This window comes from Polypterus senegalus, chromosome 9 (assembly GCF_016835505.1).
Source record: "Polypterus senegalus isolate Bchr_013 chromosome 9, ASM1683550v1, whole genome shotgun sequence".
NCBI lineage: Eukaryota > Metazoa > Chordata > Cladistia > Polypteriformes > Polypteridae > Polypterus > Polypterus senegalus.
This window is the reverse complement of record NC_053162.1, coordinates 179,504,423-179,529,918: the sequence shown is the minus strand read 5'-3', so window position 1 is coordinate 179,529,918 and position 25,496 is coordinate 179,504,423. Positions and strand designations below refer to the sequence as shown.

The window sequence follows — 25,496 nt, the reverse complement described above, 5'->3', positions numbered from 1 at the left end:
TCACACACATGCGTGCTTAGGGGCAGCCAAAGGGCCTAAAGGAGCATGAAAGAAGGAGGGACAGCAGTTAGGAACAGAGGACTAACGCTCTCAACCCTCGCCCCCTTCGACAGACCACCAGAAGAACAATAAACCACCCTTACCTCAAACTCGAGCACAAATACCACTTCCGGCTCCCTGTGACGACTCCACCGCCACTTCTGGCCCCGTGCGGATGACTACCCTTCTGTCCCTCCGTAATGACATCACTTCCTATGCATTCCCTGATGACATCACTTCCTGCCAGCTCACTTTCAGTTCACCATACAAAGCTCGTTTTGTCAAATGTCATTTTGACCTCGGTATCAGTCCTTAGTGATTACTCGTCATTTGAAGACATTATATGGGGTGTGGACGTTAGGGGGTCGCTGCTGCCCCTTTAAACCCAACAGACAGACACCCTGGACACAGATTAAAAGCAACAAGAAGACATTTTAATCTTCTTCCTGTTATAGTGTCCTCAAGCACCTCCGCCACAATAAACAGGCAATTCAGCCAGTCAGTCATTTTCCAACCCACTATATCCTAACACGGGGTCATGGGGGTCTGCTGGAGCCAATCCCAGCCAACACAGGGTGCAAGGCAGGAAACAAACCCCAGGCAGGGTGCCAGCCCACCGCAGGGCACACACACACACCCGGGTCAATTTAGGAACGCCAATGCACCCAACCAGCACGTCTTTGGACTGTGGAAGGAAACCCACGCAGACACGGGGAGAACATGCAAACTTCACGCAGGGAGGATCAGGGAAGCAAATCCAGGTCTCCTAACTGCGAGGCAGCAGTGCTACCCACTGTGCCACCGTCCTACTCCTCCAGACTCCGGCTCTGGCTCACTTGCTGGCTCTTCAGCAGTCCTTTACATAGTTCTTGACCCGGAATTGCTTCTGCTCTTTCTGTCCATGTGACCTGCCAGCACTTCTGGGTCAGACGGAGAATTCAAGTTCTTTAATCAGCCTGGAAGTATTTCGGGACTTCTGTTGTCATAATCCATTAGTTCTTCTGGGCTCAGTGTGAATTTGTTCTCCCACCATCTTCCCACAGCGTCCCCTGGTGGCACTTGCGGTACTCGGCGGGGCTGTGCTGCCAAACTCCCATAGTGCCCTGCGGGAATCCGGGGCACCACTGCAGTCCAGGGAAGCTGCCATCTAGTGTTTTTTTAGGGGGGTTTGGCAATGTCCTGCCCTACCCCATCCTTCCATCTCAGGGTCGTCCCGGCCAGCCGTCTCTTACAGGGGGATTTCCCCCCAAACTCTTGAACTTGTCCGTGTGTTTGTTTCTTCACAGTATATAGCTGTAACGGTGCTATTGGAGATTGAAACTTCAACTCCCAGCAGCCCCTGCTTTGGCTGTTGTTGGTCATCTTCTGAGGGTGCAGGGGCGGTTTGGAAGTGGAAGCAGGATGAACCAGCAGAGTAAAACACATATATATATATATATACACATATACATACACACATATACATATATATATATATATATATATATATATATATATATATATATATATGAGATAACCATATAAACGTATGGTTTTTACTTTTCAGATTTTCACCTCTCACAGGGGCTTCTGGAACACAACCCTTGCGATCGAGGAGGGACCACTGTAATATACAGTATGAGTTTCACTTTTTGAATTGAATTACTGAAATAAATGAACTTTTCGATGATATTCTAATTTATTGAGATGCACCTGTATATTCGAGTGTTCTGCGGGATGTCCTTCCTCAGATCCCGGCGCCTCACTTTGTCAGATGCCATTCCCTGCGCTGAGTCCTGAGTCGAAGTGGGGCAGACATTAAGGAGCACACCTGGGGGGTCACACTGGATCGGGACGTCACAACCTTTAGAGGCCACAATTTGGAGGTAAGGTGACTAAATGAGTCAGCGAGGGGGTCATCCAATAACAGCAAAAAAAAACACGGCCCACTAGTGCTAATCGAGTGTGAAGAGATAAACACAAACTGGCACCGTGCCCACCCTCTCCTTCATTTGCATATCGTTCATGTCACCAACATCAGGCCTGACAGGAAGGCGCGCTTTGATTCTGAGCAGCGTGAAGAACAAACAAAATTCGTTTCGATATGAAATATTTAAAGCCAAAAAAATACAAATAAAACAAAAACAGGCCAGGCGGGTAAACGTTTTAAGTGCCATTCACTAAGTAAGGTGTGCCAGGTTTAGATGGAAGGCATGCCAATCTCCATGCCCGAGGCTTTGTGCGTCTCTCTCTCGGTCTGTGTGTCCTGTCCTTAATGGCGCTATTGGAGATTGAAACTTCAACTCCCAGCAGCCCCTGCTTTGGCTGTTGTTGGTCATCTTCTGAGGGTGCAGGGGCTGTTGGGTACAAGGAGGCCAGTGATACCAAAAGAGGAGAAGTCTTGTGTGTTTCTGGTCTGTCTACCTTCTGTTCTGATACCTGCGGACTCATTGTTTTGTCCTGGAGATCGTCTCTTGTTTTGAGCGATGGTCTGTCTGGTGTCTTCCAGCACATGAGGACTGTCCGAGGATTTGCGGTCATCCTGTGAAGGAGAGCTCCTGATCCCATTCACCCGTCTTCATCTCATCAGGTGATACTAGTAAGACTATCATTACAGGGTCCTCCCTGCGTGGAGTTTCCATGTTCTCCCCGTGTCTGTGTGGGTTTCCTCCCACAGTCCAAAGACATGCAGGTTAGGTGGACTGGTGATCCTGAATTGTCCCTGGTGTGTGTGTCCTGTGGTGGGCTGGTGCCCTGCCTGGGGTTTGTTTTCCTGCCTTGCACCCTATGTTGGCTGGGATTGGCTCCAGCAGACCCCCGTGACCCTGTAGTTGGGATATAGAGGGCTGGACAATCACTGACTGACTATCTTTACATTCCCATTCAACGTGCTGATCTCTGGACCATCTGCCTCCATCAGTTCCCATTTTCCATGGACTTTATAGTGAGTGTGTATTGTTGTGGTTTGTTTTCGTGTTTTTTGTACATCGGCGTAAGGGGACTGGGGTGGGATTATTTAGCGTGTAGTGATATTTTGTTTATTAGTGTTTAATACGTTCTTTAATTGTTTTATTACCAGTTGCTTTTTTTGTCTCTGCTCCCGAGTGCGTGCGGGTCGGAAACCTTCGTCCCTGGAATCTCCACCAAAACAATACAAACACATCACCGTCTCTTCGCCGGTGTGAATCTTCAAGGCACCAGACCACTCCATATTTATTTCTCTATCAATTTATATAAAGAGCTCCTGTAAAAAGCTAAATATTCCCCTTGGGGACCAATAAAGTTCTATCCTTATAGTGCCTTTCCTATCTATCTGTTGTGACGGGCCCGGCCGGGACGCCCCTACTGCATATGTTCCGGGGGAGTAACCATGGGCAACACAATACCTCCCCCGGGACGCTTGGTGGCAGCCTCCCTGGCCGACGGTGATCCCCCAACCTCCCGCAGGGCTCCATGGGAGATGGCGTCGTCCACAGCCCGGTTGGGAGCCAGGGTGGCCACTAGGGGGTGCAGCCCGGATTTCACAGCCCAGCTGGACTAATCTTCAGCCCCGCCCGGAAGTGCAATTGGGACCGGGTGGACTATAAAAGGGGCCAGCCACCACCACTCAGTGGCCAGAGTCGGGAGGAGAGGACGAAGCTTCAAGGCAGGAGTGGTAGTGCCAGGTGGTTTGGGACGGTGTATTGTCTGTGGGGTTCACGGGGAAGACGTGCCCCACAGGTGAAGGAAAATATTGATTTATATACGTTCCTCCGTGCGAGTCTGTGCCGGGACGGGTGCAAGAAGGCGCTATTGTTACACTGTCTACGTACGGTAGCTCAGTTGACCACTCGATACAACTGTGGCGAGCAGAAATGCACCTCAGAACGCACAGCACCTCGAGCCGCGAGGAGGACGGTCTACGGCAGTTGAAGACCACCTTCAGGTTCCACTCCTGTCAGCCAAGACCAGCAATCTGAGGCCGCAGTGGGCACAGACTGACCAGAACCGGCCAATAGAAGACTGGACAAACACAGCCTGGCCTGATGACTCTCCATTCCTGCTGAAACACACAGGTGGTGGGCACCAACAGCAGCAGTCCGTGTGCCCATCCTGCCTGGTGTCAATAGTCCAGGCTGCTGCCGGGGGTGTAATGGAATGGTGAACATTTTCTTGGCACACTTGGGGTCTTTAATTACCAGTCTGTCGTCGCTTGAATGCCACTGTCCTATTTAGATTTTGCTTCCCTTCATGGCCACAATCGACGTGTCTTCTAAAGGGGTACGTCCAGAAGTGCAGCGCTCCACGTCACAAAGTGAACAGATCTCAAGAAGATGGCAAAGAGGTAAGAGTTCAATCAGAAACTGCATGATGCCATCAAGTCACCGTGGACCAGAACCTCAAAGGAAAGAATCTCACGTCTGGTGGAATCCATGCCAAGAGGCTGTTTGGAGAGCCACTGCCTAGTATTAATACAAGTGGCGCGGATAATGTGCCCAGTGAGTGGATACTGTATACTTGAGCAACAGTGCGGACAGCCCTGGATGGCATGCCAGTCCATCAGTTGGCACACAACCTTACTCAATGACACAGAGCCAGTTCAGAGTCACCAATTAGCCAACAATGTACATTTTTTTAGGATCTGGATGGGTATAATAGAAAGACGCAGGGAGGGAGAACATGAAAATTTCACTCTGCCAGTGCCAGTGCCTGGCCTTGGTCTTGAACCCAGGTTTTTGGAACTTTACAGGTAGTCTTACACAACATGGAATTACATCCCACCTGGAGTTGGCTCCTGCCAGCCCCCGCACATTCCATCATACCACCCCTGCTCTCAAGACTGGCATGTAGAACAGCTGGCACTGGCACAATACAAAAGGAACTGTAAAAACCCTGGCAATGCCCCTAGAAGTAAAATAGCAACCACCACAACCCCCCCTTCCAATCTGGGGCCACTTTAAATCCAAGACTGGTCACCAACAACAGGCAGCGCCCTGCCATGGATTTCACATCACCGAGTCCAAAGATGGCAGCAATGACAGCGTCTCGTGACGCACATGAAGTTTATATTAGGCTGGCAGGCGAGACTGGCAGGTGTGATTTAGGAGATCAAAAATGAAACGAGAACACACCATGAAAGTGAGGAGTGATGGCAGTCGAGTGACTGAGTGACCTCATTGGCCTCACTGGGCTGATCACAGACCCCTAATTCCCCCCCCACCCCCAATCAACTCTTTATGGCCCGAATGCCGACCGTTTCTGATAAGCACCAGCGGGCAGAGGCCATGTTTAATATATGCACTTTACTTCCTTGTGCCCGCCAGAGTGCCTCGCGTCTCCTGGTTACCAGCAAAGCCAAGCAGAAAAATTAGGAAAACACGGAGCAGCGAGGCAGGTGAGCAGACACGAAGGCAGTGGGCCAACTGAGACGGCGGGACGTCATTGACCACCTTTATACAGTGGGTGAGAGCAGACCCTCCATGCATCTCATTCTACTTGTCCACTCATCTTGAAAGAACCACAAACAGTCAACCACCCCGTACAAGCAAGGCACAGAAAACTAAAAGGGGGCAGCAAGTGGGATGGTGGCCAACTCACCAAAGATGGCATCCTGGGCTCAAAATGACACAAGCATCAAGTCGGGAGTGACAGACAACCAGCGGCTCATCCTCTGTGTGTGTGTGTGTGTGTGTCTGCCAGAACAAAACACCACCATGCTGGCACAAAAGATAAAGAACTGAAAACCAAGTCTGCACACCAAAGAGGTACAGCAAGTCAGACAGGCAACACGTGGGGACGGCAGCAGACATCAGGAATCACAAAAAGAAAAGCCTCCGAAATGGGACACTCACCAGCTGCCCCCTCCAGTGACTCAATACAATTTTGAAAAGAGTTTGTTAGCACCCACCAGAAACACTCAAACACCCTCCTCATCATCATCACGTCAGGCTACAATTCAGAGGGGCCGACGGACACACAAATCCCGATGACCACCTCTCACAAACTCATCAGGGCAGGCAGAATATCAAATAGAGCAAAAATAGAAAGATAGATAGATAGATAGATAGATAGATAGATAGATAGATAGATAGATAGATAGATAGATAGATAGATAGATAGATAGATAGATAGATGTGAAAGGCACTATATGATAGATAGATAGATAGATAGATAGATAGATAGATAGAGAGAGAGAGAGATAGATAGATAGATAGATAGATAGATAGAGAGAGAGAGAGAAGATAGATAGAGTGAAAGGCACTATATGATTGATAGATAGATAGATAGATGTGAAAGGCACTATATAACAGACAGAGTGAAAGGCACTATATAATAGAGAGATTGTTACTTTCACATCTATCAATCTTTCTATCTATCTCTCTATTATATAGTGCCTTTCACATCTATCTGTTATATAGTGCCTTTCATACTGTATCTATCTAATAGGTAGATAAAAACAGAAAGGAATCAGACAACACATAAAGACAGATTTGAAAGGCACTACATAATATATTGATAGACAGCTGTGGCAGGTGCTATATAATAGATATTGTTTTTAGTATAGTCGGCAGGATCACAACATTGCATAGATTGACTGACAGACAGATAGAAAGGCACTATAAAGTACATAGATAGATAGAATAAAAATGCACTTTATAATCAGCAGATAAACACAGAAATGAATAAGATAATACATAAATATAGGTTAGAGAATAACTACCTGATAGATTTATAGCCAGATGAGACAGGTACTATAAGACAGAAATATCGATAGATTGATAGAAAAATGTGACAGTACAGATAGATCAATAGATAGATAGATAGATAGATAGATAGATAGATAGATAGATAGCTATACAGAAATGAAAGGTGCTATATGATAGATAGGACTGTTATTATAGACCACACAAACAGATAGCCATGAAAAACACAATATACAATTACTAGATAGATCAGATTTAGTGGATAGGTTGGTTGAGAAGAGGGACAGATGGATGGAGAATAGAGTGTTATAACATTGACTGATATCAGTGTCCCCCTCTAACTGGAACTTATTGTCACGTAGGCCAATCCCCATGGGGGCCCCTCACAAGCCACTACATAAAGATTTTACAGGCAGTATGCAATACATTGATAAACACAGAAATGAATTAGAATTATAAATACATAGAGATTTTAAAGGCACTACTTAATAGGTCGAGAGATACATGTGAAAGGCGGTATATAATAGATAGACACAGATATGAAAGGAGTTAGATCAGAAGATATATGGGAAAGTACTGTATGAGATGTGTTGCTATTATATATCAGATTGGCAGAAAGAACAAGAAAACACTAGAGAGATAGAAATGAAATGTGTTATATGACAGATTGGTAAAGCACTTACTATAGAGCAGATAAAGTCATAAAAACGTGACATTCATTTTTTTTGGATACTATACAGTTATAATATCGACTGACAGCTTATCTGCCGCTAAGTGGGTCTTATAGACATGCAGACCAATTCCTGTGAGCGCCTCTTACAAGCGATTAGTGACAGACAGACAGACAGATACATGAAGTATGGCAGCAAGACTGGAATGAAAGGTGCTATATGACAGATTGATAGCAAGTGTACTATATATCGGAGAAACAGGCAGACACGAAAACACGTCTGTATAATTCCTACATAGATATTCTACAGTTGTAATATTGACTGGTAGCTCTTTCTGACTGTAAGTGAATTTTAAAGATACGCAGTATCCCAATCCCCGCTGGTGCCTCTTAACAGCCATCATTACAGATACGAACCGAAAGACGCTATAAACCAAGCAGTTGTGCGCAGTCCCAGGGACCAAGAGACATGCAGCCACTCGTCGTGGACACTCACGCCGCGTGCCGAGGCTCATCCTCATCCCGTGCCCGCACTTGCCTCCCTTCTCCTGGCTCCTGCCTCCTGTTCACAATCCCCCCCCACCCTCTACGGCTCTTGCGCCGCTGTTGCGCACCGCATCTCCTCTCCTCTCCTCTCCTCTCCGGCGGAGGACGCCCTTTCTCCGGACCCCGGTGCATCTTAGCCGATGTTCTCCCTTTAAAGGGTCCGAGAGGTGGACCCAGTATCCTGGACGATTCGCAGCGGGGAGTCGTATCCCCTGACGGGGATGCGCGCGCCCGTCCCCTTCCTTGCCTTCCCTTTGCTTTCCCCTCCTCCAAACTCCCTTACCGTTGCAGCTGTCGGCCCGTCAGCTCGCATCTTCGCCTGCTCGTTTATCATCATCGCGATGGAAATGTGTTTCGTCGGAGCTCCGGGCATTCAGGTGGGTTCCATTGCCAGGCCGCCAGGTCGATGACTGTTTCGTGCGGGTTGACACAAGAAGCCTCTGCAGGTGTACTACATCCGCGAGCGCGCCGTGCACTGGGAAGACTGGCGAGCAACCAGAGAGAAGCACTGTGCTCTACTGTCGGGTGCGGTGCTGCCCCTGCTGGCTAGCGAGCGTAATTACTTCTTAAAGGAGCCGCGGATTGGAGATAAGCCGTTGCTATAAGAAGCAGAGCTTTGCAGTGTTGGGAGAAAAACACATGGAGGGTTTCCATCACAGAAGATGGTATCAAACATCATCAGATATCAAAAGGCTAATTTCAAATTGGCTCCTATGTGAGTGTGAGTGCAGGGACGTGTTTAAAATGGGCTGTGCGGTGGACGGCACCCCACCTAGGGATGGATGGTTTCTGCTTGTGCCTAATGCTGCTGGAAAAGGCTCTGGCACCATTTACCCTAAACTGGATTGAGTGGGCTTGAGCAAGTTATATGTTATGTGATATTATGTACTGTCACATCATGTAATGTTATGTTTTATGCAGCTTAAATAATGGAGTTAGCCATGAAAGGTGTTTTATATGACTGTATGATTACCAAATTCATCATACAAGACTGTCGCCACCATGAAAGGTGCCACATATCATCAGGTATCCAAAGACTGATTCCAAAGTGGTCTCGTTGTGAGTGTGACTGTGGGTGTGTGGCATCCCACCCAGGGCTCATTCCTTCTTGTGCCTGATACTGACAGGATAGGCTCGGGCCACATGCAAATGTGAACTGGACTGAGCGGTTTGAGAATTTCATGTCACGTTATGCCACTTTAAGTTATTTATGTCATATGCACAGTTGTGTTATGTTGAACTATGTCATGCAGTGTCACATTATGTCAAGTAAAGCCAATAAAATGTGTCATGTAATGTTGTATTATGCCATGTAATATCAATGTCATGTCGTGTTATGTTATGTCATACAATGTCATCCATCCAGCTATATCCTAACTACAGGGTCACGGGGGTCTGCTGGAGCCAATGCCAGCCAGCACAGGGCGCAAGGAAGGAAACAAACCCCAGGCAGGGCGCCAGCCCACCACAGGGCACACACACACGGGACAATTTAGGATCACCAATGCACCCAACCTGCATGTCTTTGGACTGTGGGAGGAAACCCACGCAGACACGGGGAGAACATGGAAACTCCACACAGGGAGGACCCGGGGAGCGAACCCGAGTCTCCTTACTGCGAGGCGGCAGTGCTACCACTGCGCCACCGCGCCACCCCATACAATGTCATGTTGTGTCATTTTTGTCATATAATTCTATGTTTTGTAAAGTCATGTTATGGTGTATTATGTCATGTAATATCATGTTATGTCATGCAATGTCATGTTATGTCATGTAATATCATGTTATGTCATGCAATGTTTTATGTCATGTAATATCATGTTATGTCATTTATGTCATGTAAAGTCATGTTGTGTCATTTTTGTCATATAATGCTATGTTTTGTAAAGTCATGTTATGTCATATTATGTCATGCAATATTATGTTATGCCATTGTCACACACATGCAATTAGGAGGCAGCTAAAGGGCTTGAGTAACTGCAATACTACATCAGACCAGGGGGTGGCGGAGTGCGCTGACTGTCTCTCTCTTACAGACCATTCCCGGGAAATCCCGCCAGGTTCCGGCGCCTCTGATGATGCCACTTCCGGTTCCGGGGCCTTTGATGACATCACTTCCAGTCCCGGCACATATGATGACGTCACTTCCAGTTCTGGCATAGATGACATCATTTCCTCTGCTAGCCCATCTTACCTCCGCATATTCAGTTCTGTTTTAGACTCAGTCTTGTAAACAACTCGCTCTTTACGCACCTTTTGCAGCCAGGATCATATTATACGGGTGGCTGCCCCAAACCTTTGTGATCGTCTGGAATCATTTGTGACACCATAAAATATGCAATGCCACATTATGTCATTTATGTCATAAAATGTTATGTCATGTTAATCTGTGGTATGTTATTCCTTGTAATATCAAGTTATGTCATGTATGTCATATAATATCATGTGTCATTTTTATCATATAATGTTATGTCATGTTATTTAAAATCATGTCCTATTATGTTACGTTATGTCACATAATGCACTGTCACGTTAAATTGTGTTTTATCCAACTTAGCATAACTTATTCAGCCTTGAAGGTGCTATATAAAGGACAGACAGTTCAAGGTAATGTTGTTACAATCACTAATCGTGGCACTGGAAAGTAGTGACGTGTTACATGTTGATTAGCACATACGAAGAAGGATTTCACTGTGCCCCGTATATGTGACAATCAGGACCCTAAAGTACATCAGAAATAAAAAAAGGACAAATAAAATACAAATAAACATAAGCCAGGGAGCACATGCTGTCTGAAACACAACACAAACTCCACACAGGCAACCTGCAGGTTCACACCCAAGACTCCGGACCTCACCGTTGTGCCACCCCACATAATCATCCATCCATCCATCCATCCATCTCGTTACCTGCTTATTCAGAGTGGGGTCACGACGAAGCTGGAGCCTATGCCAGCCAGCATCTGGCACAGCCAATTAACAACCTCTGTGTAAGGGGTGCCATTCCATCGCAGGGTGAACACACAGGACAAGTTGGCACTGCCAATCCACCTAACCTACATGTCTTTGAGAAGAAACTCGCATGCACACGGGGAGAACATGCCAAACTCTACACAGGGAGTGCCTGGGACTTTAATCCCCGGTCTCCTTGTGCCTTGGCAGCAGCACTGCCACTGCGCCACCCTAACACAATAATAATCTGGTTAAATATTGAGGTCATTGGGGACCAAACACTCATCCTGCAACAAGTGGTGTTCAGAAAATAAAAAGAAAAAAAAAATGAGACAAATGGTCCAATTTTAAAGGCAGAGGAGTAAACAAATAAAGAATAAAGAGAAGAGAACACGCAATGCCAGGCTCTTCCCCAGTTCCCAGTGTGATTACTCCGCCTCGCTAGATAATTTACTATTTCATTATTCCTTTTTTCTTCTCCCAAAGAGCAGACGGCTGCAATTATTAAAGAGTCCTGCTGCCAGCTCAGACGCTGGGGGTTGTGGGTAGAGCAGGTGGCAGCTTTGCACCAGTGTGTGTGTTTACTCCACAGAAAAGAACTGGGGCACAGAGAATACACAAATAAACAAATCAACACGTGACGGCAAGAACAAACGTATCGAGGGCGGATAACTCACACCTTCAGACGCCGAGGCTGGGCGAGTCGGGACTTGTGGGCTGTGAGAAGCACAACCTTTGAACTCTTTGAACTGCCGCTCCTTTGTGTTGTTACACTCTTGTGCCCTCACACCCTTGAGCCCTCACACCCTTGTGCCCTTGTGCGGTTATAGACTTGTACCCTCGCTCCCTTGAATGCACCTGTGCACTCTAAGGTCTGTACATCGTCACACTTGTGTGTCCCACACTTTTGCGCTCTCATATCCTTGTACCCTCAGACCCTTAAGTCTTCACACTCTTGTGTCCACACACCTTTCTTCCCATCACATTCTTTTGCCTTGTGCTCTCACACCCTTATATCTTTAAACACTTCTGCCCTTGCACACTTATACTTCTATGCACCTACACTTTTGTGCCCTCATATTCCTTTGCCTGTTTGCTCACACTCTTGTGCCCTGTCACCTTTGAGCACGTACACCCTTTTATCTTTACATTCTCGTGCACTTGTACCCTTTCACTCCTATACTGTTGTATCGTCAGTCCCTTAAAGCCTCCCAGTTGTTTACCTTGTACCCTCACACCATTATATCTCCAAACTCTCATGCCCTTGCACACTTACACCCTCTAACCCCTGTAGCCCTTACGCCCTTCTGCCCTCACGTTCTTTGGCCTTGTACCCTCACACCCTTATATCTTTACACTCTTCTGCCCTTGCACATTTATACTTCTAGACTCTCGTGCCCTGTCACTCTAGTACTCTCACTCCTTCACCTCCTCACACCAGGACCATCTTAACAGCATCATAGACCCCTGGGCAAAATAGTGAGTTGGGGCCCTTGTTTTGATAGCACAAAACATCATGGGCCCCTATGCTCCTGGGGCCAGTGCCCATTGTGCCCATACATTAAGACAGTCCTGCCTCCCACTCTAGTGCCCACATGCCCTTGATGAGTGGGTATTGTCATGACCAGAAAATCCCAAAGTATTGAAATCCTAATACACCCTAGAGGGGGAATTCCCATCAGAAAACCCCAGCTAGATACAAAAAGGGCCATGTAGAATCTTTATAAAATAAAAGATTTATTATCACAGAACTGTGGTGGGCTGCCACCGTGCCCGGGGTTTGTTTCCTGCCTTGCGCCCTGTGTTGGCTCCAGCAGATCCCCCGTGACCCTGTAGTTAGGATATAGCGGGTTGGATAATGGATGGATGGATGGATTATCACAGAAATGCCCTGTAAGTACACAAAATAAGTGCACATGAAGGGAAAAAAGGAATTGCCAGCAGGGTGACCCAAAGTGAACAACGTCCAATGCACAATCCTGTGACTCCTGGACAAGATGGTCAAAAATATCGAGTAACATCAGAAAGCACAAGCACAGCAGAGCACAAGTAAACTCACCGACACCTCAGCACCTTCAAAATGAACCACCAGGAATTGTGGGAGACCCTCCGGATATATGGGGGGATGTTTCAGGCAGTGATTGGCAGGTAGACCTGCTTCTTGAGGGACCACAAACAAAACTCAAGGTACGTACCAAAGACAGTTTATATGTAAAGAAACCAAACAAAACCCCAAGTTAATACAATATGTACTGTAAGTAATATCCAGCCTCTAACGTAATTCAGAATTTTAAAATAAAGAAAAGAATCCAACTCGAGCAAAGAACAAATGAAGCAAAAATGTGAAGTCCAGTTCTGGCTGAAATAGAACAGGCTTGCCCCCCCATGTCCATGTGTCCCCCATAAACCCCAGCCCTGGTCATCGTGTCCAGAGTTGACTCCTGCCCTGTGCACGGTGCTGCTTGGAGAGGCTCCAGCTCACTCTGACCAGAAGGTTGGGAAACAGGAGAGACGGAGGACGTTTAATGAATTATTGAAGCCCCTAATGGAAAGCAGTGCTGATCAAACATTAAGAAGGTGAAGCTTCATCGATGACTTAATGGAGGTCATTCATCGGGGATCTTCTGTTCTTGTCATATCAGGTTTTTTGGCTGCCAGTTGAGTTTTGTTTCACATCCCAGCACTGGCTCACCTACTGGATAGCTGACATATTTTGTGGTTAATTCTGTTTTTGGCTTATTAATTATTGGATGTATTGGCTTTGATCCCCCCAGCTTCATTTCAAGGTGCTGCTGATTTGGTTTGTGTTTATGAACTTTGTTTTTAGTTTTTGCCTTTAGATAAACTTCTTTTTGCTCCTTTTTAGATCCTGTTTTGTTTTATGCATGTTTACATTTAATAATACATAAATATTAAAGAAACATTATTTTGTTTTCTCAAGCCACAGGATTTTCATGATTTTTCCCTCTCCCTGTTGCATATTTGTGACTTTAAAGCTGTTTTCCCCATCTTTGGGCCTGTGAAGGCTGTAAGCCTGCTTTGTCTGTTTGGGGTGAGGCTGCCTTTTCACTCAGAGGAGGCAGAACTCGGGGAAATGCTGGTCTGGCCTGTGGCTCTTTTTTGAGGCCTGCACCCCTATTTGATATTTTTTTTTTTGAGGCAGGATCACAAGATACTGGTGGTCCATGCGTCACCCTTATAGTTTTATATATTCTTGTGCCCTGGCTACCTGGGTTCATTTTAATAAGATACTAGAATAGATCAACCTAAACATTACACACAAAAATATTAATACTAGCTGTGCTGCCCATCTAAGATGGCTTGAAATCTAAAGTATGGAATCAACATAAACTTCAGCAGTAATGTTTACAAAGCATCATACAATGCATATGTCTGTTATATTTGTAAGAACAGTGTTAATGTTTGTGATGTGCCATTTGTGGGAATGACAAATACAATGCATAAGTCTCTGTTATATGCCATTTGGTGAGGGATTTGTAAAATTACTGTAGTGTTAATATTTCTGATGTGCCATCTGTTGGAATGACAAATGCAATGCAAATGTTTCTGTTATATGCCAATAATGTTTGTGATGTGCCATCTGTTGAAAGGACAAATGCAATGCATAAGTCTCTGTTATATGCCATTTGGTGTGGGATTTGTAAAATTACTGTATTGTTAATGTTTCTGATGTGCCATCTGTTGGAATGATAAATGCAATGCAAATGTTTCTATTATTTTCTTTATATGCCAGTAATGTTTCTGATGTGCCATCTGTTGGAATGACAAATGCAATGCAAATGTTTCTATTATATGCCAGTAATGTTTGTGATGTGCCATCTGTTGGAATGACAAATGCAATGCATAAGTCTCTGTTATATGCCATTTGGTGTGGGATTTGTAAAAGTAGTGTAAATGTTTGCGATGCGCCATCTGTTGGGTTGACAAATACTGTGCATTTTATTACTAAAACTGTTTGTGATGTGCCATCTTTGAGAATGAAAGAGACATAGCAACAGGACGGACACACAGACACTTACAATATCTTTTCGTTAAGTAATGAAATGCATTGCATTTGTCATTCTAACAGATGGTACATTACAAACAGTTGTAGTACATGTAATGCATTTTACTACAACAAATGTTTGTGATGCTCCATCTTTTTGAATGATCGAGATATAGCAACCAGACGACACACAGACACTTATCCACAACAAGTCACCCACTCATTCACATGAGCCGCCAGGAGCTTTGGGAGACCCTCCAGAATTTATAGGACGGAGGGCAGTTCCTGATGGTGATTGGCCGGTGGCACCGCCTCTTAGGGGGGGACCACCCACAACACACATGGAACATCATCACCAAGGCACAGCAGGCATACATGTAAGTAACATTAACCTGAAACAATGACCCAAAAAGTGAACAACAAACACATGAAACAAAAATAGAGCCTCCAGCCAGGCGGACGCAGCAAGGTGGTCACATTTCAACAAAGGGGTTGTTCCCTGGCTTATGTTTATTTTCCTTTATATTGTAATTTCTGTTGCTTTCCATGTGTTATTTTCATGCATTTTTGTTTTATGTCAGTCAGTCCCTGCGGTGGGTTGGCGCCCTGCCCGGGGTTTGTTTCCTGCCTTGTGCCCTGTGTTGGCTGGGATTGGCTCCAGCAGACCCCCGTGACCCTGTAGTTAGGATATAGCGGGTTGGATTATGGATGGATGGATGTCAGTCAGTACTGCTTTGTCCTAAACAGATTTTGCTTCGGGGGTCTTGGAGCCCATCCCAGATAGCATAAGGAGCAAGGCAGGAACAAACCCTGGACAGACTGCCCATCCATCTCAGTCCATCAACGTGCACACGTTGAGGATCCAGAATGTGAACCCTTACTCTACCACTGTGCCACCTGTTTGATATCATTTTTATTAATACTGTAAAAAGATAATGGACATCATAGATGAAGAGTTGGGGCACTGGATGGTAGCCCCCCTTATATTGTGGAATACATCTGCACTTGAAAGTTGGCAAGACAAAATGATTCAAATGTGAGTCCTTGAGTGGGGGCGGGAAGGGGAGGAGCTTCGTGCAGACGTGGGCGTGGCTTCACAGATCGACTCCTGGATCCTCTGGTCTGCAGATGAAGAAAGAGAACAACAGCGACAAGAACAACCTTTACTTCTAGAGCACATTTTCACACACAGCGCAACGCCGAGTGACACATTGTCAAAGAAGTTAAATTCATCGAGAACAATAATGAAAAAGTAACAATAATCAAAAATCAATACAGGCTTACAAAGGCAAGATGTGAATGACAGCACCCTCTCACATCACAGAAGGGTACTACAATCGGTGTGCGAGCCCTGAGATTGGACTCACATGTATATATTATTACTTGTTATGTAACACTGCAGCTAAGCTATATTCCTTGTATTTTGTGGGAGGAACCTCCCCAAGAGGCGGGGCCACCATTACATCACTACTAAGAGACTGCCCTCCGGCCTTATAATAGAGGCTGTGGAGATGAGACCCTCAGAGCATCAGTAAGAATTACACAGAAAGCATCGACATTGTGAGTACCACTTTGATTTTCTGGTTCCTGTTTTTGTTTTTTATTATTATTATTATTTTTTTTTGTTATATTTGCAGGTCATTTGCCTTGAACTGCCTTTCTAGGCATACCCTGTTTTTTATATTTTTACCCTTTGTTATCTTTTTCTTTAAATAAACACATTTTTTACGGATACAAATTCTTCATGTGCCTTTGTCTTCTCAAAGCCAGAGGTTTACGGTCATCCTCTCTCTTGAAGGACAATTTTGTGTATTTTTTGAGCTTTATGAGCCTGAGCCCCATTTTGGATACCTGTGAAGGCCCTGAAGCCTGTCTTTGGAGTTTAGAGTCGGGCACCTGTGAGGTGAGGCCTGTTCCTGAGACATCCCGGGCAGATTTTTTTATTCATTTCGAAGTCAGGTCCCCCTGTTTCAGTTGCTGTTTTGCAACACAGGGAGGGTGACGCAGCCTCTTTTAGTGCCAGCATACCCACAGAAACGTTCAAGCCGTGGCACTCCTCAGCAAGTCCAGTAACTCATTCACAAGGCCACATTGCTGTGCTCTTCATTACATTTAAAGATTTTTACATTGAGCCTTAACTGCCATCAATCCTTTCTGTTTTTATTGGGAATTCGAGGCTCATAAATCCGACTCAAACGCCTCTCCACCAAAATAGCTATCGGATGCTCTGATTTGTGAGTCTAATTACGCTTAGCACACATACATACATTTCTGAATTATGCATAAGCCTGGAAAGATTTTTTTTTTCCTGGCAAAGTGAAGTCTGTGAAATGGAGAGGCTTGAAGTGGTCGGAGACGGTGACAGCGTGTTGTGGCAGACGGTGACAGGATGTGCTGCCTCGGTGGAAGAAAAATCGAGTGTTGGTCAAGGGACCAAAAATAGAAGAAACCTCAGGAAAGGCAGTTCAGAGAGAGACCCCTTACCAGGTGGGTTGGGCATGCAGTAGGTGTCAAACAAAAGGGGGGTCAATACAATACAGTGCACAGAACAGAACAAATCCTCAATACAGTATAAAAATAAAAATTGTACAAGTATGGAGCAGAATTTAACAGTAGATGATATCACATAAGAGGATTTGGATTTGTTCAGAGTCCTGGAGACCTTGGCCAACAAGCTGCCTCCCCCCTATTGGCTATTCCACAGCTGAATTAGCGCTGGGCCAGCCAATCTGATGAAAGGACCCCTCTACCCGACGATTCCTGCGATCCTCCATCAGGGATGACTTTACCTTAGGCAGGCAGAACAACTTGGCAGGTGGGCAGTGGGCACCAAGTGGCCCATTTGAGTACCGAGAAGAGAAAGAGAATAGGTGAGGGTTAGTAACAAATTCTAACAATCACATTCCTTTTGTTTTAGTGCTAAGGACTAACAAGAGAGATGCAGTCTGTGCAGTTAATCAGCAGCTCTAGTCAGGGTGTGCTAAACTGAAGTTGTGAGTCTTCAGCCAGGATTTGAAAGCTGAGACCGAAGGGGCATCTCTTAAAGTAGCAGGCAGACCACTCCACAATTCATCATGTTACTTATGTGCGTTTGCAGTTCGCGTCCCGGGTCCTCCCTTTGTGGAGTTTGCATGTTCTCCCTGTGTCTGCGTGGGTTTCCTCCCACAGTCCAAAGACATGCAGGTTAGGTGCATTGGCGATCCTAAATTGTCCCGTGTGTGTGTGTGTGCGCGCCCTGGGATGTGCTGGTGCTCTGCCCGGGGTTTGTTTCCTGCCTTGCGCCCTGTGTTGGCAGGGATTGGCTCCAGTGACCCTGTAGTTAGGATATAGCGGGTTGGATAACAGATGGATGAATGGATGGATGTTACTTATGTTTTAGTGCTAAGGACTAACAATTGAGATGCAGTCTGTACAGTTAATCAGCAGCTCTAGGCAGGGTGTGCTAAACTGAAGTAAAGGATAGTAACTAATTATAATGTTCATATAATTATGATAATTAACACCAGAGATGCAGTCTGTACAGTTAATCAGCAGCTCTAGTCAGGGTGTGCTAAACTGAAGTAAAGGATAGTAACTAATTATAATGTTCATATAATTATGATAATTCACATCCAAGAAAAGCAGTCTGTACAGTTAATCAGCAGCTCTAGGCAGGGTGTGCTAAACTGAAGTTGTGAGTCTTCAGCCAGGATTTGAAAGCTGAGACCAAAGGGGCATCTCTTATAATAGCAGGCAGACCACTCCACAGTTTAGGGGGCCTGGAACTAAAAGTTTGACCTCCCACTGTTATTTTATTAATCCTTGGAGTCCTAAGCAGACTGCCATCTTGAGATTTTAATGTGCGCTCAGGTTTGTAAGTCATGATAAGTTCAGACAAGTAAGCCGCACCTCGGCCATTTAAAGCTTTATATGTTTAAAGGAGGATTTTGAAATCTGCCCTGAACTTAACCGAGAGCCAGTGTAAGGATTTAAGAACTGGAGTTATGTGTTCGTATTTTCTAGTTCTTGTAATAATTCTTGCAGCCGTTTTGGATTAACGGTCAGCTGCATAAAGAACAAACCTGCGTCCCACTACAGTAGTGCCCCCTGGAGGCCACTCCCTGCTATAACAGCAGACAATCCAAAGCCACCGATGAGTTCTCCTTTTTTCTAAGTCTTTACTGTTATCTTCTCATGGTGGCAGACACACCAGCCCACCCACACAACACTCCCCCACACACACACCTTGTCTATGACACAGCAGGGTCTCACTAAGAAATGAGAGTCGACTTGCACGAAGCAGACGAGCCACCACCAGTGCCTCCATTGCAGACGGAGCACTGAGAGAGAGATGATGGCAGAGGAGCCTTTAGAAAGATAAAAATAAAAAGCCGAGCGGAGCGATGGATGGCAGGGCCTATTGAGCGTGAACAATGGCACCGAGAAGGCAGGAGGTGGAGGAGGAGGAGGAGGAGGAGGCTCAGCTTTCTGGTTCGGGTCGACTCCACTCTTGGCAAGGCATTTTCTTTCTTTCTTTCTTTCTTTCTTTCTTTCTTTCTTTTTAAAAACTTTATTTTATCTTTTTAATGAGGAGGAGAGCAGAAGCGCTGAGCTCAGTGCATTGTGCCTCCTCGGATGCTGCAATGCAGATGTTCTGCAGCCTGAAAGGGAAGAGCCGGGTTCAAAAGAAGAAAAACCAGAGGTGGACTGCAGTACTAGGCAAGAAGAATGTGTGTTGGGGTGGAGTCGGGGGTCTCAAAGAGGGGGTGGAGTCAGAAAGCCTAAGGGTCACTTGAGATGGAGAGCCCCCATTATGTATGACCCTGCAGTTCAGAGCAAGGGTTCAGCTGGAAAGGCCCCAGTGAGGCCTGCCATGCCTGAGCAGCAGCAGCGTCTTCACCATAAAGTTCCAAGCCACCCCCCCACGCACATACCCCTCCCACCCCAGCACCATTCCCGATATCTTCTGAAGTCTTCACATTCAAATGTGGAGCACAACGATGCAGAACATCTCCTGGGAGCTTCCCCTGGCTGTGCGCCGCCACCGCCGCCGCTTCTTTATAGCTTCAAGCGCTGCAAAATTTTACAGTCGCTAAGCCATAAATCAGATAAATAGCTGAGCTAAACAGGGCAGCGGCGTCACTGCAGGTTGACTGGAAAACGCCGAGGTGACAGACTGGGGCACTCGGAAGGTTTAGTTGGCGCTTCCCTTTGATCTGTGTGAGGAAAGGCGCTATATCAAGGGTGCACTGTGAAAGTCCTCAGCTGCAAAACACTGAAAACAGGAAAGACGGCTTTCTTCCTAGAGCAGTGCCAGCAGGCTGTGAAAAAGTATTGGCCCCCACCGTGATGTTTTTATACACAGTGTGGGTCACAATGAAGGGCTTCAGATCGTTAGAAAAGGGGAACAAAGGAAACCCAAACGGCTGGAGTGGATTCACAAAGGTACTCAGAGCCCTTCACTGTCTGCATACTTTACAGTGCTGTGATTTTCATTTTGATTCATCAACCCACACTCAAGGGTGGCACGGTGGCACAGTGATAGCCTCGCAGCAAGGAGACCTGGGTGGTTCGCTTCCCGGGTCCTCCCTGCCTGGAGTTTCCATGTTCTCCCCGTGTCTGCGTGGGTTTCCTCCCACAGTCCAAAGACATGCAGGTTAGGTGGATTGGCGATTCTAAATTGTGCTTGGTGTGTGGGTGTGTGTGCCCTGCGGTGAGCTGGCACCCTGCCCGGGGTTTGTTTCTGCCTTGCGCCCTGTGCTGGCTGGGACTGGCTCCAGCAGACCCCTGTGTTAGGGTATAGCAGGTTGGACGATGCCTTACTGATCCACCTTCAATGACCCATCATGACAAAGTGACCACTTGGGAACAGAAAGGTTTGCCACTTTATAAAAAAAAAAATCAAAAACTGAAATCTCTGCTCAAGTATTCAGATTTTTTTTAATTCTGTACTTTATGGAAGACCCCTTTGGCAGTGCTGAGTCTTGATTTTGTAACGCGAGCCTCACAGGGTACTCGGCTCCCCACCCGGCCCATCTTGAATCATGGACTGAGAGTCGAGTCATTCTTTTGTAAATCCTTTTAAGCTTTGGACACCTGGAGTTGGGCAGTTGATGCCAGTCTTCCTGGCAGATCCTCTCGCACTCCATTAGATTGAATGGGAAGCCTCTGTGAACTGCCATCGTCTGGGGTTTAAGTCAGGGGCCACTCGAAGACACTCTGAGACTTGTCCAGAAGCCATTCCAGCTCTGCCTCTATGCTTTGGGCTGTTGTCCCGCTGAAAGGTGAACCGTCGGCCCGGTCTGATGTGGTGTGGAATCTGCAGCGGCTTTTCTTCAGGGACCCCTCGGTATTTGGCTGCATTCACCCTTCCCTCAATTCTGACCAGGCTCTGTATCACTGAAAACCAAAATGTGACACGGCCACCACCGTACTTCACTGTAGGGATGTGGGGTATTAGGCAGCTGATTGATGAGTGCTTGAAGTTCTCCAGAAGACTTACATTTCTGTCTCATCAAACTAGAGACGCTATCTCCTCATGCTGTCAGAGTCCTTTACGCCTTTGGCACGAGAGCACCTTTCGTCTGCCCGCTCTGCCATGCCCGATGGATGGAGAGCAGCTGAGATTATCGTTCTTTCCATCTCAGCAGAGGACTTTGGATGGTCCGTTAGAGTGACCTTTGGCTTCTTGGTCAACTCCCTGACCAACAGCCTTCCTGTATGTTTACTCAGTTTGGCCAGACATCCAATTCTAGGAAGAGTCACCAGGGCCATCTTAACATCTGGGCACAATGGGCACTGGTCAGGGGTCCCAGGAGCATAGGGCCCACAATCTTTCTGATGCCTTTAGTATGTTTCTGCTGTGCTATCATACCAGGGGTCCTTGTGCAATACTTTGCCCCCTCCATGATGCTGTTAAGATGACCCTGGGTGATTCCAAACTTCTTCAGCTTCACACCTGTTGAGGCCACAGTGGTCTAGAACTTTAGAGATGGCTGGATCCCCTTGTTTTGATCATCTGTGCCTCACCACAATCTCATCGCTGAGGTCTACAGAGACTTCCTTGGCTTGTTTCTTCATCCTTGACCTGCGGGGTGAATTGTGGGACCCTCTATCCATGGGCCCACGTGACCAGTCCAGTCGATTCAGTTGGCCACAGGTGGGCTCCTGTCAAATTCTGGAAACATCTCCAGTAGAAATAAAGCAAACAGGAAGCAATTTGGAGGTCCACAGCAGAGGGGCTTCTAGGAAGGAGAGAATTACATTTTTGAGTTTTGATAAATTTGTAAAGTTTTCTGAAAACACACGTCCACTTTGTCACGGTGGGTCATTGAGTGGAGACGGAGGGGCAAAAGTGGCCATTTCTCCATTAAACATGAAACCTACGACACCATAAAGGGTGCAGAAGGTGAAGGGGTCTGAAGACTTTATGAATTGACTGTAATTCATTTTATGAGATAAAATGCAAAGAAAGACAAAAGGTTGGGACCCCAATGGTGAGCCCCACATAATCTGATGGGATTAAAAGATGAACAGCCTGCGCGGCGTGGATGCATCTTCTCCAAGGCGAGTTTGATGGACTGACGTCTTCTTGTGCTGCAGTTGTCTCCAGAGGAAGAGGTGGGGTCAACCTCTCGGATGGAGGAAGTGATGTCAGAGCTCCGCCCACCGCCAGTCGTCTGCTCGGAGGGTGAGTGGCATTACCAGACCCCACATATAAGTAATGAAGATACTGAATGGCCACAATGAACATATGACAAGGTAAGTGCCCCCTTAGTGGCAGTGCGCACTGGACCACAACAGCCCAGAACTGGATTAGGGGGGCTTGACAACTGGTGAAGGAGCAAACAAAAAATAAATATAATCCAGAATATTCCAATTCAGTTCAGGGTCACGAGAGCTGCTGCCTGCCTACAGCATTGGGGCACAAGGCGGGGAACTACCAAAGGTGGGATGCCAGTCATGTGCCACCAATATAATAAAGAATGGCTGATTTATTTTTCAATGTGACCCTAAACTGGGCTGAAATCGTTGCAGTGATGGATGAATGGACAGAACGTTGGATGGTTCGCCGATTTTCCTCTAAGGAGCCGTCTAATGGTCCTCATAAAATCACAACCTAAAATCAGTCAGAGAAAGTCTGATGCAAACAGGACGTCTCAATGTCAAAGGAAGACGCGCCACCGTCTCAGCATCTGGCAGAAACTGGGGGGGGGGCACCGAGGAGCAGAGCATCGAGGAAAGGCGCGAGACGGCGGGCGAGTTCTGAGAAAACAGCCAAAGCAGCCCCCCCTGCCACCACCCATCCCCACTAGGTGTCCTCTGTAATTGTGTGAAAAAGTAAGTGCACCCCACTAAACACACTTTCTAGCTTAACAAGACATATTTAGAGAAAAGTGACATCACTGAAAAAAAAAGTAATTTCCGTCTATGGAAAATATAAGACAATCCCCCCGGACCCCCACCCGCCCCTTGGCTCTAATTGCTGCCGTTGCTCCCTCAAGTCGGCCTTTCCTCTCACAGCCCAGCAGTCTCTGACATCAACTGCCAGAAGGTTCTTCCCACTCCTCCATGTAGAATCGTTTCAGCTCTGTGTGATGTTTGAGGGGTGTCTCGTGTGCAGAGACCCCCCCCCCACTCTCATATCTTTGTCATTCCAAAACCCTCCATTATTTCTTTTTTCCTTTCAGCCATTACTTGGTGGATTTCCTGGTATGTCAAAGGTCCAGTTTTGATTGAGCTCCTGATCTTCTCACAGGTGGTCTTACGTTATCCTCGGGCACCCCCTGGTACAATGAAGAGTTCACAGTTAATGGTGAGCTGAGCAGGCCCTGATGAACCAAAGCAGCCCCAAACATTTCCATTACCTGGCTTTACAGTCGCTATGAGGTTCACCTGGTCAAATGGCGCCTTTGGTTTTCACCAGACACGTCTTCTGCTTCTCTGACTCTCTCTTTGTTTTGCTTGTCCCAGAAGTCCTGGCCTTTGTCTGAGTCTTCATGGATGAGATTTAGTCTCGCTCTGATGTTCCTTCTGGTGTCCTCCTAGCCCACCTCCTATGTGGATCTCATTTGTGCAGCCTCTTCCAAAATGGTAAACTCATGGACTTTGACATCAGCAGTGGCCAGAGCTACCTGGAGGTCCCATGATGAACTTCTGAGCTTCTTGAAGACTTCTGTCAGCATCTCATGTTCTGCACTCAGACTGAACTTGCTTAGGCAGCCTTGTAGATGATCTTCCGGACAGTGGAATGGTTGATTTTCCAGTTGTTTGGTGATCTTTTGAGATCTCTTCCCTGACTCAAAGGCATCAACAACTTTCTTTCCGAAAGGCCTCAGAGAGTTCTTGTCATCTCAGTATGGTGATGACACACACGTCAAGCCAAGCTCAATAAGAAAGAGTCAGATAAGATCCTGATGCTGACGATGACAAGAGGTTGATGTGGCAGAAAGGAAAAGAAAAGCGATGACATCTGCAGAGCGTGAAGCGTGTTGCTGAGGCCGTTCATATCAAGAAGAAGAAGAGGAGCAGCGCCATCCACTGAGCATCAGTATGCATGAGGACATTCTGACCGGTACTCCGGTCCTCACACCATCATGATGAAGGACCTCAAAATGCAGCGCCGCACACCATGATGGTGTGAAAAGAACTCCAGCAGCAGTGACTCCAGAGCATCAAGCTAAACACAGGGGGCACCTAAGTGATGAAAGAAGGACAAGATATAAGCCTGAAAATGGAGGCCTTGAGCAGCTGGCTAATACTGGGGCTCATCGATACGCTGCACGTACTTCATGATACAGAAGGCAACACCAACAATGAGAAGATCATCGAACACTCACAACTCCTGGGCTACTGGTACTCAAATTATCTTCAGGATCAATAAAGTATCTATCAATATATTATATAGTGCCTTTCAAATCTATCTATCTAATGTTGTGATCCTGCCGACTACACTAAAATTTCTATCTATGCATCATATAGTGCCTTTCACACTATCTATCTATTATATAGTCCCTTTAATATCTATCTATCTATCTATCTATTATATACTGCCTTTCACTCTATCTATCAATCCATCTATCCATCTATCTCTCTATCTATCTATTATATACTGCCTTTCACTCTATCTATCAATCCATCTATCTATCTATTATATAGTGCCTTTCAAATCTATCTGTCCATCTAATGTTGTGATCCTGCCAACTACACTAAAATTTCTATCTATCTATCATATAGTGCCTTTCACACAATTTATCTATCTATCTATCATTTTGTAAAGCACTTTGAGCTACGTTTTTTTTGTATGAATATGTGCTATATAAATAAATGTTGATTGATTGATTGATTGATCAATCATATAGTGCCTTTCATGTCTATCTAATGTTGTGATCCTGCCGACTACACTAAAATTTCCATCTGTCTCTCTATCTGTCAAGGTTTTGTTGAGGATGACTACTTTTAAAAGTTTGATGTTCTCACTGTCGGGTCGTATTTTCTCACATGACAAACACATGGAAATGCTCAGCGTGCTCTCGATGAACGTCCTTTAGTTGAGGACCGGAGGTCCACGCGTCCGCACAAAGTGACTAATTGCAAACCAAAATAAAAGTAGAAAATGAAATTCCATGCTTTTCAAAACCTTA

General features: G+C 46.1%; 1 protein-coding gene across 1 annotated transcript in view; it reads right to left on the bottom strand.

Annotated features, from left to right (window-relative positions):
• ajm1 (apical junction component 1 homolog) overlaps positions 1-8,505 on the bottom strand; it is a 49,088-nt gene extending 40,583 nt beyond the window's left edge. Inside the window, exon 1 of the mRNA XM_039764438.1 lies at positions 8,201-8,505. The gene's annotated coding sequence lies outside the window, so the exon portion shown is untranslated. The remainder of the gene's footprint in view (positions 1-8,200) is intronic.
• Positions 8,506-25,496: the final 16,991 nt, after the last annotated feature.